Source organism: Petromyzon marinus, unplaced genomic scaffold, assembly GCF_048934315.1.
Source record: "Petromyzon marinus isolate PM22_M1 ecotype Great Lakes invasive population unplaced genomic scaffold, UKy_Petmar_22M1.pri1.0 PM_G_Scaffold_121, whole genome shotgun sequence".
NCBI classification, from domain to species: domain Eukaryota; kingdom Metazoa; phylum Chordata; class Hyperoartia; order Petromyzontiformes; family Petromyzontidae; genus Petromyzon; species Petromyzon marinus.
Genome location: NW_027422675.1, coordinates 107,069 through 120,445, shown reverse-complemented (window position 1 = coordinate 120,445; position 13,377 = coordinate 107,069). Strand labels below are relative to the sequence as shown.

General features: G+C 43.9%; 1 long non-coding RNA gene across 1 annotated transcript; it reads left to right on the top strand.

Annotated features, from left to right (window-relative positions):
- Positions 1 to 9,235: 9,235 nt before the first annotated feature.
- LOC142909418 (uncharacterized) lies at positions 9,236 to 12,623 on the top strand. Its single transcript, XR_012932328.1, has 2 exons — positions 9,236 to 10,121; positions 10,642 to 12,623. It is a non-coding gene; the product is annotated as an uncharacterized LOC142909418 (long non-coding RNA).
- Positions 12,624 to 13,377: the final 754 nt, after the last annotated feature.

Below are 13,377 nucleotides of genomic sequence, written 5' to 3'. Positions count from 1 at the left end.
TCTTCAAGTGCACTGTGTGTAACAAGGCATTTGCATGGCCATCAGTTTTTCAGAACCACCAGAGAACACACACGGGAGAGAAACCCTTCAGGTGCAGTGTTTGTGGGAAGGCATTTTTATGGTCATCTGCTCTTAAAAAACACCAGAGAACACACACGGAAGAGAACCCCTTCAAGTGCAGTGTGTGTGGGAAGACATTTTCAGATTCATGTACTCTTAAAACACACCAGAGAACACACACGGGAGAGAAACCCTTCAGGTGCAGTGTTTGTGGGAAGGCATTTTTATGGTCATCTGCTCTTAAAAAACACCAGAGAACACACACGGAAGAGAACCCCTTCAAGTGCAGTGTTTGTGGGAAGGCATTTTCAGATTCATTTGCTCTTAAAACACACCAGAGAACACACACGGGAGAGAAACCCTTCAAGTGCAGTGTGTGCATGAAGGCATTTGCACAGTCATCTGATCTTGTAAAACACCAGAGAACACACACGGGAGAGAAACCCTTCAAGTGTACTCTGTGCGGGATGGCGTTTGCACAGTCACCACATCTTATAGTACACCATAGAACACACACGGGAGAGAAACCCTTCAGGTGCACGATGTGCGGGATGGCGTTTACACAGTCATGTAATCTTGTAAAACACCAGAGAACACACACGGGAGAGAAACCCTTCAAGTGTACTCTGTGCGGGATGGCGTTTGCACAGTCACCACATCTTATAGTACACCATAGAACACACACGGGAGAGAAACCCTTCAAGTGCAGTGTGTGCGTGAAGGCATTTGCACATTCATCTGCTCTTAAATCACACCAGAGAACACACACAGGAGAGAAACCCTTCAGGTGCAGTGTGTGTGGGAAGACATTTTCAGATTCATCTGCTCTTAAAAAACACCAGAGAACACACACGGGAGAGAAACCCTTCAGGTGCACGATCTGCAGGATGGCGTTTACACAGTCATATCATCTCATATTACACCAGAGAACACACACGGGAGAGAAACCCTTCCAGTGCAGTGTTTGTGGGAAGGCATTTTCATGGTCATCTTCTCTTAAAAAACACCAGAGAACACACACGTGAGAGAAACCCTTCAAGTGCAGTGTGTGTGGGAAGACATTTTCAGATTCATGTAATCTTGTAATACACCAGAGAACACACACGGGAGAGAAACCCTTCAAGTGCAGTGTGTGCGTGAAGGCGTTTGCACAATCATCTGATCTTGTAAAACACCAGAGAACACACACAGGAGAGAAACCCTTCAAGTGTACTCTGTGCGGGAAGCCGTTTGCAGATTCATCAACTCTTCGAAGACACCAGAGAACACAAAAGCATCGGAAGATCCACAAGGAGCAGAGTCGGAGTCTGAAATCAGCTTGTGAAAGTCAAAGTGCCGCAATGAGCCCATCCCTCATGAAACAAGAACCGGACGAAAATCCCAGCTTGGACACTTTTAAAGGTATCAAGGTGAAATATGAAGAGGTGATGGTGAAATGTGAAGAAGTGATCAGCGAAGAAGTGAAGGTAAAATGTGAAGATGAAGATTCAACTCCAAAATGGGACCTTCACATCGTGAAGCAGGAGGAGAATTCTGACTGTGAGTCAGAGTGAGGCAACTCCCAGCAGTTTGTGGAAGTGGAGGTGTGGGTGGACTTGCTCCTAGACAATACAAAGTCAAGTGGAGACCCGGTAGATGTGTAAGCCAGAGACGATGTCGCTACAATAGGCCTTTAATGACAAGAACGTGAAGTTGAACACTTTGTGGGCCCGTGGGTTGGGTAGATCTATAACCAGGAGCAAGAGCCAATAAGCTCCCAAGCATTCACTATGTTATCATAATTGATTTTACATGGTGCTTGCTTAATCGCCTCAGCAACTCAAAGTTTTGTATCTCATCTCACGCTCGAAGAGCATCCCCAAGTAGCAGCTGCCCCTGTGTGGTACAAGGTGGTGTCCCTGCACCGGCCTGCATGTGGACAAGAGCCTGTCATCTTCTTTGGTTCTTTCGGTAAAGTCACGTAGAATGAGAATAAAATAATGAAATAAAACAATAAAATTCTCACGACGTTTCGGCCACAACACAAGTGGCCTTCAGGTGAAAGGAACAAACCTGTCGGGACGACAGAGCTACAATGAACGCTGCTAAGATTCTACGTGACTTTACCGAAAGAACCAAAGAAGATGAATCCTTGCAGTCACGAAAGCTTTAAATCGAAAAAAAGAGCCTGTCAGTAGGGGGCGATGATTGTTGCGTCATCTCAGTTGTGTAGTTTGTAGGTAATGTTTAAAATTTGCTACATTTTCACTCAGACGCCAGCATGCAATGGCCTACTCGTTTTGAATGACACAATAGTATGTTTACATACACTGTGAAGCAGACTGTGCCACTTTTTTAAAAGCTTCTTGTTAATACGATGTAACGTGATGCAGTATATTTCACTGCAGTAATCCAATTTTGTTAATATGCCTGTCAATAATTTAGAATGTATACTTGTCTGGTTTTGTGCATACTTGTAACATTTGATCTATAAGGGTCAAACATTGACTAAGTGATGTTAGGACAAAGTGTGTGTGTGTTTGAAAGTAACCTGTACAGAGAACTCAGGTGAGACCCGTTGTTCTTGTGATACAGGTCAAACGGTGTTTTTGTGTTCCACGAAGCATCTGGAGCAACTCATTGTCTTTGAAATAGGTAGCACGCTCGGATCATTCATCAGTTACAAGGCATACCACTTAAAGGTTACACGTATAGGAGGAGGTACATTCTCTACAACACGAATTGTAGTTTTGTCTTACGTGTTGACGTAGATTTTGTCTAACTGGGACAAGAAATGCTCCTTGCTGATTGACGTCTGGATGTTCGTAACCATCGGTTGAAGCAAACCCCACTGCTGTTGTTGAGACGCTGTGCACCAATAAGGGTCCAACACATTGACGGCCTTCAGGCCAGGAAAGTCACAACATTTGCACACGAAGGACGCATTCACGCAAGTACCCCATGCTCCGTTTTTGAAGTTTTGAAATGAAACATCTTTGAATTGTGTTGTGTTTTGAATTAGATGATTTAATTTCCTCATTAAAAGCTTGTTTCAATTTACATCTGGAAGACTTCATCGAAAAGGACATTTCGCGTGAATTTTCTCTCGTCATTAAGTAGATGGCCTTGCCGGGGGTTTGGTTCAATGTGGACACAAACAGGGTACATACACAGTGTATACACACAGTGTACACAGTGTACACACACACAGTGGCACACAGTGACACAGTGTGCACACGCAGTGTACACACTGTGTCACACTGTCACACAAAGTGTAAACTGTGTGTGTGTACACTGTGTGTGTACACACACACAGTGTACACACTCAGTGACACACAGTGACAGTGACACAACAACAACCGCCATTCGCCACTAAGTGGCGGTGACGTCACCACGACGCTTGTGCCAGGCACAGTGACACACACACAGTGACACACACAGCGACACAAAGTGACACACAGTGTATACACATAGTGTACACACACACAGTGTACACACACAGTGAACCAATAGCTCAGATGTGTAGTCATTTCTGTGACCAGTCACTAGCTAATCACTCAGTTGTTTCAATGCTGGAATTCGCCTAGTTATTTCAATGCTAAATTCTCCTGTTTGATTTGTACTAAGGGCCTCGGTGAATGTGTATGCTCTGACTTTAACGTAGCTATTTCTGCAGCAGGTACAAGCTCAATTTCTGCAGCAGGTACAAGTTAATCACTCAGCTATCTCAATGCTAAATTCTATGCTAATTCCATTGTCAAGATGTGTATGCCTTAACTTAGCTATTTCAATGCTAAATTCTATGCTAATTCCTTTAACAATGGGTGCCTGTGCGGGTGTGTATGCTTTAACTTTTAACATAGCACTTTCTGTGACCAGTCACAAGCTAATCATTCAGCAATTTCAATGCTAAATTATATGCTAATTCCTTTGTCAAGGCGCTTTGTTCCTCTCACACAGCTTAAAGGCCGTATCTGAACGTGGCTCTTTCACTCCAGCGCTGTCCTACCAGACAGTCTCGCCCCCTTCACCTGATGAAGGCCGCTTGTGTTGTGGCCGAAACGTCGTGAGAATATTATTGTGTTATTTTATTTTATCAATTTATTATTTTATTATCATTCTACGTGACTTTACCGAAAGAACCAAAGAAGATTCTCTAATTTATTTAGTTACGGAGCCGCTCATTGTGGGAGGAGCGTGTCTCGTACTCCGGAAGTGACGTCATGTCACCTGCTGCCGCGTGACGTCACGAGGTAACTGGAAGCTATCGCTTCCTTCACTGAAATCCGAGGTGAGAAATTCTCATTGCGATTCTGGTTGTTGTGGTGGTGGTTGTGGTGGTTGTTGTTGTTTACCAAGGTAGAGCCTCTCTCGTAGGGATGTCAGTTGAGTAGCAGCGAGCATGGGAATCGATGTCCAGGTTGGAACTTTACAACGCGGGGCCTAGCAACGCGGGGCCTTGCCTCCTGCCCTCGCCTGATTGTGTTTACTTTAATTATCTCGCTTAAGTTTAATTTGTCTTCACCCGGCTCGCCACTTTGTAACTTTGTTTTATTGTCAATATTCACGCAGTTTTTATTTTCATTTTTTGTTAGCAGGCCAAGCCCGCTTGAGCTGCTATACCGCTCTTGTCATCAGAAGCGACCTGCCCACAACAACACAAGGTGAGGCTTTGTCAACGTGTGTGAATGTTTTGACTTAAAACTTTGGTGACTGCAGGAATTTATATTCTTGGTTCTTTCGGTAAAGTCACGTAGATAGAAAATTAAATGAAAATAACAATAAAAATAAATGTAAATAAAGCAAAACAACTCACGTCGTTTTGATCGCAACACAAGTGGTCTTTATTTAATGTAATTGTATTATCTGTTATTGTTATTTTCTATCTACGTAACTTTACCGAAATCAACAAGAATACGTGTGTCAATGTCTATCGGTCAAAGACGCTAAACGGAGTGACGCGCAAACTCCAAATATACAGCAGGCGTCAGGGTCGGGATCGAACCCACGACTTCCTGTATACCAGGTGAGGTAGTTAACATCTCACCACGGAGAGAGACACGCAAACTCCAGTTAGCCTCGGATATGTTCGTTGATACTCGATTAATTACTTGGTGGAGTGAGGAAGCATTCATGCCAAGCAGATGAAGGTGGCCAGGCGTGATTCTAGACACGCCACCGCCTGTTTACCCAGTGACTGTACAGTTTGTGTTTGCAGTAACGTCTATTAACTCTGTTGAACACGGAGGTTATAGCGTAACAATATTTACTTTTGTTTTCCTCTGGAACTCTTTATAATAATGGAAACAGGAGGTGAACACAGCACACACATTCAGCTGAAGTCGGAACTGTTCATCCCAGCATTCAAGGACATCTGAGCCTGGATTCACACCTCTAAGTTGCGATTGAACATTAATTTATGCATTTCTGCCTAACACAAATAGTTTTGTTTTCAACACCCTTTGCTATGTCAGCTGAATTTAGCTCTCATAAATATTCCTTTTGTGGCCAGACAGCTGAAATTGTGTACTCAGAGTTTTGGGTGAACATTCATTTTGCAGATACGTGGGCTTCCAGGCATGTTTATGACCATTTGCCCTCTCATTGTGTGCCATAACAGCCCTGTGATGAATTTGGGAAACTTTTTCACTACATCATGAATATATGAATAAGTATAGACGTGTAAGTCACATGTGACTGTATATATGCATTCCTCTGTGCCTCGATACTGACGTGTAGATGATGTGGATATTCTTATTTTCTGTCTGCAGCTGACGCTGGTCTGATGGAGCAAAGGCACTCAGCACAGCAGCTCGGTACGACAAGTCAACAATGCGACCAGCGTGCATACAGCACGGATCGGACTGGAAATTTGACACAGCACCAGAGAACTCGCACAGGAGGGAAACCCTTCAAGTGCACTGTGTGTGACAAGGCATTTGCATGGCCATCAGTTCTTGAGACCCACCAGAGAACACACACAGGAGAGAAACCCTTCAAGTGCATTGTGTGTGGGAAGGCATTTTCACAGTCATCTGCTCTTAAAAAACACCAGAGAACACACACGGGAGAGAAACCTTTCAAGTGCAGTGTGTGTGGGAAGACATTTTCAGATTCATTTGCTCTTAAAACACACCAGAGAGCACACACGGGAGAGAAACCCTTCAAGTGCAGGGTGTGTGGGAAGGCATTTTCAGATTCATCTGATCTTGTAAAACACCAGAGAACACACACGGGAGAGAAACCCTTCAGGTGCACGATGTGCAGGATGGCGTTTACACAGTCAAGTAATCTTGTAACACACCAGAGAACACACACGGGAGAGAAACCCTTCAAGTGCAGTGTGTGCGTGAAGGCATTTTCACGGTCATCTGATCTCGTATTACACCAGAGAACACACACGGGAGAGAAACCCTTCAAGTGCAGTGTTTGTGGGAAGGCATTTTCACAGTCATCTGCTCTTAAAAAACACCAGAGAACACACACGGGAGAGAAACCCTTCAAGTGCAGTGTGTGCGTGAAGGCGTTTGCACGGTCATCTTCTCTTGTAAAACACCAGAGAACACACACGGGAGAGAAACCCTTCAGGTGTACTCTGTGCAGGAAGCCGTTTGCAGATTCATCAAATCTTCGAAGACACCAGAGAACACAAAAGCATCGGAAGATCCACAAGGAGCGGAGTCGGAGTCTGAAATCAGCTTGTGAAAGTCAAAGTGCCGCAATGAGCCCATCCCTCATGAAACAAGAACCGGACGAAAATCCCAGCTTGGACACTTTTAAAGGTATCGAGGTGAAATGTGAAGAAGTGATGAGCGAAGAAGTGAAGGTAAAATGTGAAGATGAAGATCCAACTCCAAAATGGGACCTTCACATCGTGAAGCAGGAGGAGAATTCTGACTGTGAGGCAGAGTGAGGCAACTCCCAGCAGTTTGTGGAAGTGGAGGTGTGGGTGGACTTGCTCCTAGACAATACAAAGTCAAGTGGAGACCTGGTAGATGTGTAAGCCAGAGACGATGTTGCTACAATAGATACACCTTTGTCACAGGCCTTTAATGACAAGAATGTGAAGTTGAACACTTTGTGGGCCCGTGGGTTGGGTAGATCTCTAACCAGGAGCAAGAGCCAATAAGCTCCCAAGCATTCACTATGTTATCATAATAATTTATTTTACACGGTGCTTGCTTAATCGCCTCAGCAACTCGGAGTTTTGTGTCGTACCTCGTCTGAAACACTCAAAGAGCATCCCCAAGTAGCAGCTGCCCCTGTGTGGCACAAGGTGGTGGCCCTGCACCGGCCTGCATGTGGACAAGAGCCTATCAGTAGGGGGCGATGATTGATGTGTCATCTCAGTTGTGTAGTTTGTAGGTAATGTTTAGAATTTGCTACATTTTCACTCAGACGCCAGCATGCAATGGCCTACTCATTTTGAATGACACAATAGTATGTTTTACATTCACTGTGAAGCAGACTGCAACTTTTTTTTAAAAGCTTCTTGTTAATATGATGTAACGTGATGCAGTATATTTCATTGCAGTAATCCAATTTTGTCAATATGCCTGTCAATAATTTAGAATGAATACTTGTCTGGTTTTGTGCATACTTGTAACATTTGATCGATAAGGGTCAAATATTGAATAAGTGATGTTAGGACAAAGTGTGTGTGTCTGTTTGGAAGTAACCTGTACAGAGAACTCAGGTGAGACCCGTTGTTCTTGTGATACAGGTCAAACGGTGTTTTTGTGATCCACGAAGCATCTCGAGCAACTCATTGTCTTTGAAATAGGTAGCACACTCGGATCATTCATGAGTTACAATGCATACCACTTGAAAGTTACACGTATAGGAGGAGGTACATTCTCTACAACACGAATTGTAGTTTTGTCTTACGTGGTGACGTAGATTTTGTCTAGCTAGGACTAGAAATGCTCCTTGCTGATTCACGTCTGGATGTTCGTAACCATCGGTTGAAGCAAACCCCACTGCTGTTGTTGAGACGCTGTGCACCAATAAGGGTCCAAGACATTGACGGCCTTCAGGCCAGGAAATTCACAACATTTGCACACAAAGGACGCATTCACGCAAATACCCCATGCTCCGTTTTGAAGTTTTGAAATGAAGCATCTTTGAATTGTGTTGTTTTGAATTAGATGATTTTATTTCTTCATTAAAAGCTTGTGGAAGACTTCATTGAAAAGGACATTTCATGTGAATTTTCTCTCGTCATTAAGTAGATGGCCTTGCCGGGGGTTCGGTTCGATGCGGACTTTCACCTGTTTGGGATTGCGGGATCGAGATAAGGCGACACGGAGCTGGCCGTGCGAGAAGACCGCCGTCTGCAGATCGATTCCAACGTAATCGAACGTCTGTCCCTGCGCCTCCGTCGTCCATGCAGGGGGTGCGTAGGTTTGCAGCGCCCCCTGCATGAAAACAACGGAAAGTGCAGCGCTCATCACAGATAAATAAAGTTGCGCGCTTATATTTAAAATGTTTTTCTTTTATAAGGTGATGTTGAAATCAGAAAGTGTTTGGCCAGTTGATGATTTCAATCAGATTTATTCATTTATTATGAACCACATATCTGAGCTTTTGTGGTCCTGTTGAGCTAAAGTTGGAAAAAGTCCGTGACTTTAACTTCGCTCAATATTGTAAACGTGTTTCTATTATTTAGGTATTGTTTAATACAAACTACTTCAGATAATGGGTTTCAAGATGTACTTGAATGGCACGTTCGTTGTTCCGGTGTTTAATGGCTTGGACGTCATGGCAAATGGCTTCCATCGATGTGGAAGTCAATGGTGGATGATAATTTGACATTTCGGTGTTGATTTGGAGTAGATTGTTTAACTGTTGCATACCGGGTGGTGAAATGGTTTGCCGAGTACCTGAACTGTTTGACCAAGTGAATTCATGAAGAGTTCGATACGAGTTTGAGCGTTAATATTCTTGCGGAACAACAAAGGTCGGATATTTTAAATATTCCTGATCGTACGTTTATTGCGACAATGTTCAAGGGGAACACGTGTGGAGGAGAGTTCCGGGTGAAGTCTCCCCTTACCTGGCAACCATGGTGGCTGTCCGCTGATCACTCTCGCTCCGTCACAGCTACGAGCTGTAGGGATGGGACGCTCCACCCTGGCGCTGTTTTCATTCACAGCACCAAGACTGGAGAGCCTCATCCCTGCAGTTCCCTCCTGTCGTGCCGCATCATTTACCGCGTAACGAGGCAACGTTTTCATGAGCAGTGCGTTCCACTACGAACCCACACGAGCGAACCATGTGCAACAGTGTGCATACATACAGACACGAACAAACACGCGGGTGCACATACACACACGAGCGCTTACTTGCAAACACGGACGGGTGGAGATGCACGCACGAGTGTGGTCACCACCTGGCTAGCTACACTAGTCACGTGATAACTAGTATAGTAAACTATACACTACACTATACACTACACTATACACTACTATAGACTACACTATACACTACACTATACTAAACTATACACTGCACTATACACTATTATACACTACACTATACACTACACTATACACTACTATACACTACACTACTATACACTACACTATACACTTTTATACACTACACTATACACTACGCTACTATACACTACACTATACACTACTATACACTACTATACACTACACTATACACTACACTATATACTACACTATACACTACTATACACTACACTATTATACACTACTATACACTACACTACTATACACTACACTATACACCACTATACACTACTATACACTACACTATACACTACACTATACACTACTATGCAATACACTATTATACACTACACTATACACTACTATACACTACACACTATACACTACACTACTATACACTACACTACTACACAGTACACTACTACACTATACACTACACTATACACTACTACACACTAGTGCTGCACAAGTCCCCAAACTGCAAAGACAAAGGCTCCCCAATGTAGACTGACGCATCCACAGACGCACAATGGACCCACGGACTCGCACAGAAACCCACGGACTCATCGACTCCCACTGGGCGTGTGCTGTTAGCGAGCACCGGTGAGGGTCGCGATGGAACAACACCAGGGGCTGGTGTGGACAGAACCACGGCTGGCCGCTCGTCTCTCAAATTCTGATGTTAGCACCCCCACCCACCTCACCACCTTAATTATGGCTGAGTCCACCTAAGTGACGCTCAGGACTGCTTCAGGTAAGGGGCCGACCTTAAATGACGTCACGTGATTTTAGAGGATTTTTGACCCCCCCCATCGTCACACGACGTCACACAAAGTCAGACCCCTCCCCCTCAATTATGACGTCACAAAGTTCTGCCCCCCTCCCCCCCCAAAAATAAAACATGCTTCAAATCGCTTTAAACTATTGTTGTCATTGTAGTGCGTTGTAAATGTGGCGCTGCACTCTGATGTAGGTAGAAAACATTACAAAGTTTATTTAAGTAGAACGCGTTTATATTTATTTAAAGTTGCGCAATTTGATGTGACGTCACTTTTCTCAAACCCCCCCCCCCCTTGTCACACATCGTCACAAACGTCTGACCCCGCCCCCCCCCCCCCTCTAGGTGCGTGACGTCATTCACGGACGGCCCCTAATTGTCGCTGGTATTGGACGTGAGCGAGAATGGCGCAGCGCCGCTAACCGCTACGCCATGATGGTGCCCTTACCTGCATGAACGGAGACGCGGTCAGACGATGCGTGAGTCGCTGGTGCAGGCAGGACGAGTGATCTCGGGCGTACCTCCTGACATGGAAGGCGAGGGAGGTCGGAGTGCGCGTGTGAAGAGAGACGGCAAGGGGCAGGAGGAGAGGGGGGCGATCGGACGGAGCGGAAGCAGGAGCACGAGGGCAGGAGAGGCAGCGGAGCCGTGGAGGAGTCTGGGCGCGCTTGATGGTGAAAGTTGACGTGGACGCACGCTGCAGAAGAGAAGAAAATCTTCACGCTCGGCGCCACACACAGCCAGACGTAGCTCACCTCATCCGTCTTGCTGATGATGTGTAGGACGACTAGACTCTGATTGTCTTGTAGCTCTGTGGAAAGAAGGAGAGATGTCTTGGGTCCAACAAGGCCCTCTGCCACCGGTATGGGCGGGGGGGGGGGTACCCTAGTGGAGGGCTGAGCGTGGGAGTGAGTCGAGGGGAGGGTGAGTGGTGGTTGACATGAATTTTAATTCCTATACATGCTATGTATTGTAACATTTATTGTCGTATGGTTTTACATATGGTAGAACATATAGGCTATTAGACGAGGACCAATTCAGTGGTAACATCGTTAACACGGACCCACATCGTCATCAGGGACCCACATTGTCAACAGGGATGCTCGCCTCGTCAATAGAGACCCACATCAAAAGCGACGCTCATCTCTTTAATCCGGACCCATATCATCAATCGGGACCCATATCATCAACAGTGACCCACAACATGAATATTGACACTCACCTCGTCAGTAGGGACCCACATCGTCAACAGTGACCCACAACATGAATATGTTCACGTTTTTCTTTTGTTGCGGTTGCACCCGAGTCAAGAGCCGCACGGCTCACAGGGCTCTGCACCTGACACATGAAACTTAAATTAAACTGAAGACGACGTCTCACCAGCATGCATCTATCCTCCACGCGTGGCCTCTGTCACGCGACTTCCACGATTTCGCCTGAGAGTCTCCCGCCGCGTGCCCCCATAGGTCTTCTCCATCGGTCACTCGACCCGCGTAGACCATTCATCCGCATGGTCCACGTGGTCAAAGAAGAAGTTGGTACCAGCCGAGGCAGCACAACGCCAGTAACACAGACTCACGTTAATGGTCGATAAGAGTGAAGTACAGTACGTCATAACCCACTCATTTCAAATGTTTGCCACATTATTCGTTGCTATTGGTCACATAAAGAACTTGGAATTGCTAATGCTGTGCCACCTCAGGTTCTAAGGCAAAGTGAAATGTCTGCTCTGGGCCGGTCAAGGACACCATTTCTGGGATGAAACTATCACATTCACGACACGTGATAAAGCATTTAAGCAGTATGCCTGCTGTAATCATAGCAGGTACCACCACAGTATGCCCTGATGTAATTATAGCAGGTACCACTAGTCGGTATGCCTGCTGTAATCATAGCAGGTACCACCACAGCCAGTATGCACTGCTGTTATAGCATAAAAAATATAACGATACTATCATAGAATGTTAACTAAACGAGCATAAATTTGTAACTAATTTAGGATAAACATTAAACTTAATGAGTATGGATAAATAAACTACATTAGCATACAGATTAAAACTAATTAGCATACCAAAATTAGCATAGGACAACCGTTGACCAATCGCTGCGCACCATCGCCGGAGACGCTCCCAGGTTTGCCTCTCGACCAATCGGATCGCTGGCCTTCCCCCCCCTCCCCACTTTGGCACGCGGCGACCAATCAGATCGCGGGAGGACGCTACCATTTATAATGCCCTGCAAGCTGAACCCCGCGCGCCCATGTGCGTGTGAGTGTTTAGTTTTGTTTTAATTATTTTAATCATTAAAGTTCGCGAGTGTCAAGGTAAGCTACGTTGACTTTCTTTTTTAAAACATTTTCTCAAGAGAACCGTTGTTGCTGCTGCTGCGACTGTTGTTGTGAAAGGCCCGGTACACCCTGAGCCCTTGCCTAGACTAGGACAGCCTTGATGTCACGTGGGTCCACACTCTTTGCTTTCGGTAAAGTCACGGAGGTAGAAAATAAAATGTATTTATTATTTAATTTAATTACATTTTATTTTATATCTACGTTAAATTTCATTTAAAATTTTAATTAATTTAATTAAAATGTATTTTATACCTACGTAATTTTTTTTTATAAATGAATGAGTTTTATAATTTAATTTAAATTTATTTTATACCTACGTTAAATTTTATTTAAATTGTAATCAATTAAATTGTATTTATTTTATTTCATACCTACGTTAAATTAAATTGAAATTTTTGATAAATTATCATATTTTTTTTACATTTATTTTATTTAATACCTACGTTTAATTTAATTTTTAAAATATATTACATTACTTTATTTAAATTAATTTTATTTTATACCTACGTTAAATTACATTTTTAATAAATTAAATTTATTTTATTTAAAAATTTTAAATTAATTAAATTTATTTTATTTAAATTGCATTCATTTTATACCTACGTTAAATTAAATGAAATGCTTTAATAAATAAAATTAATTTTATTTAAATTAAATTTATTTTATTTCATACCTACACATGTACAGTCATTTTAACTGCTCTGACTGCTACAAGCTAAGTGTGGCCTGGAATC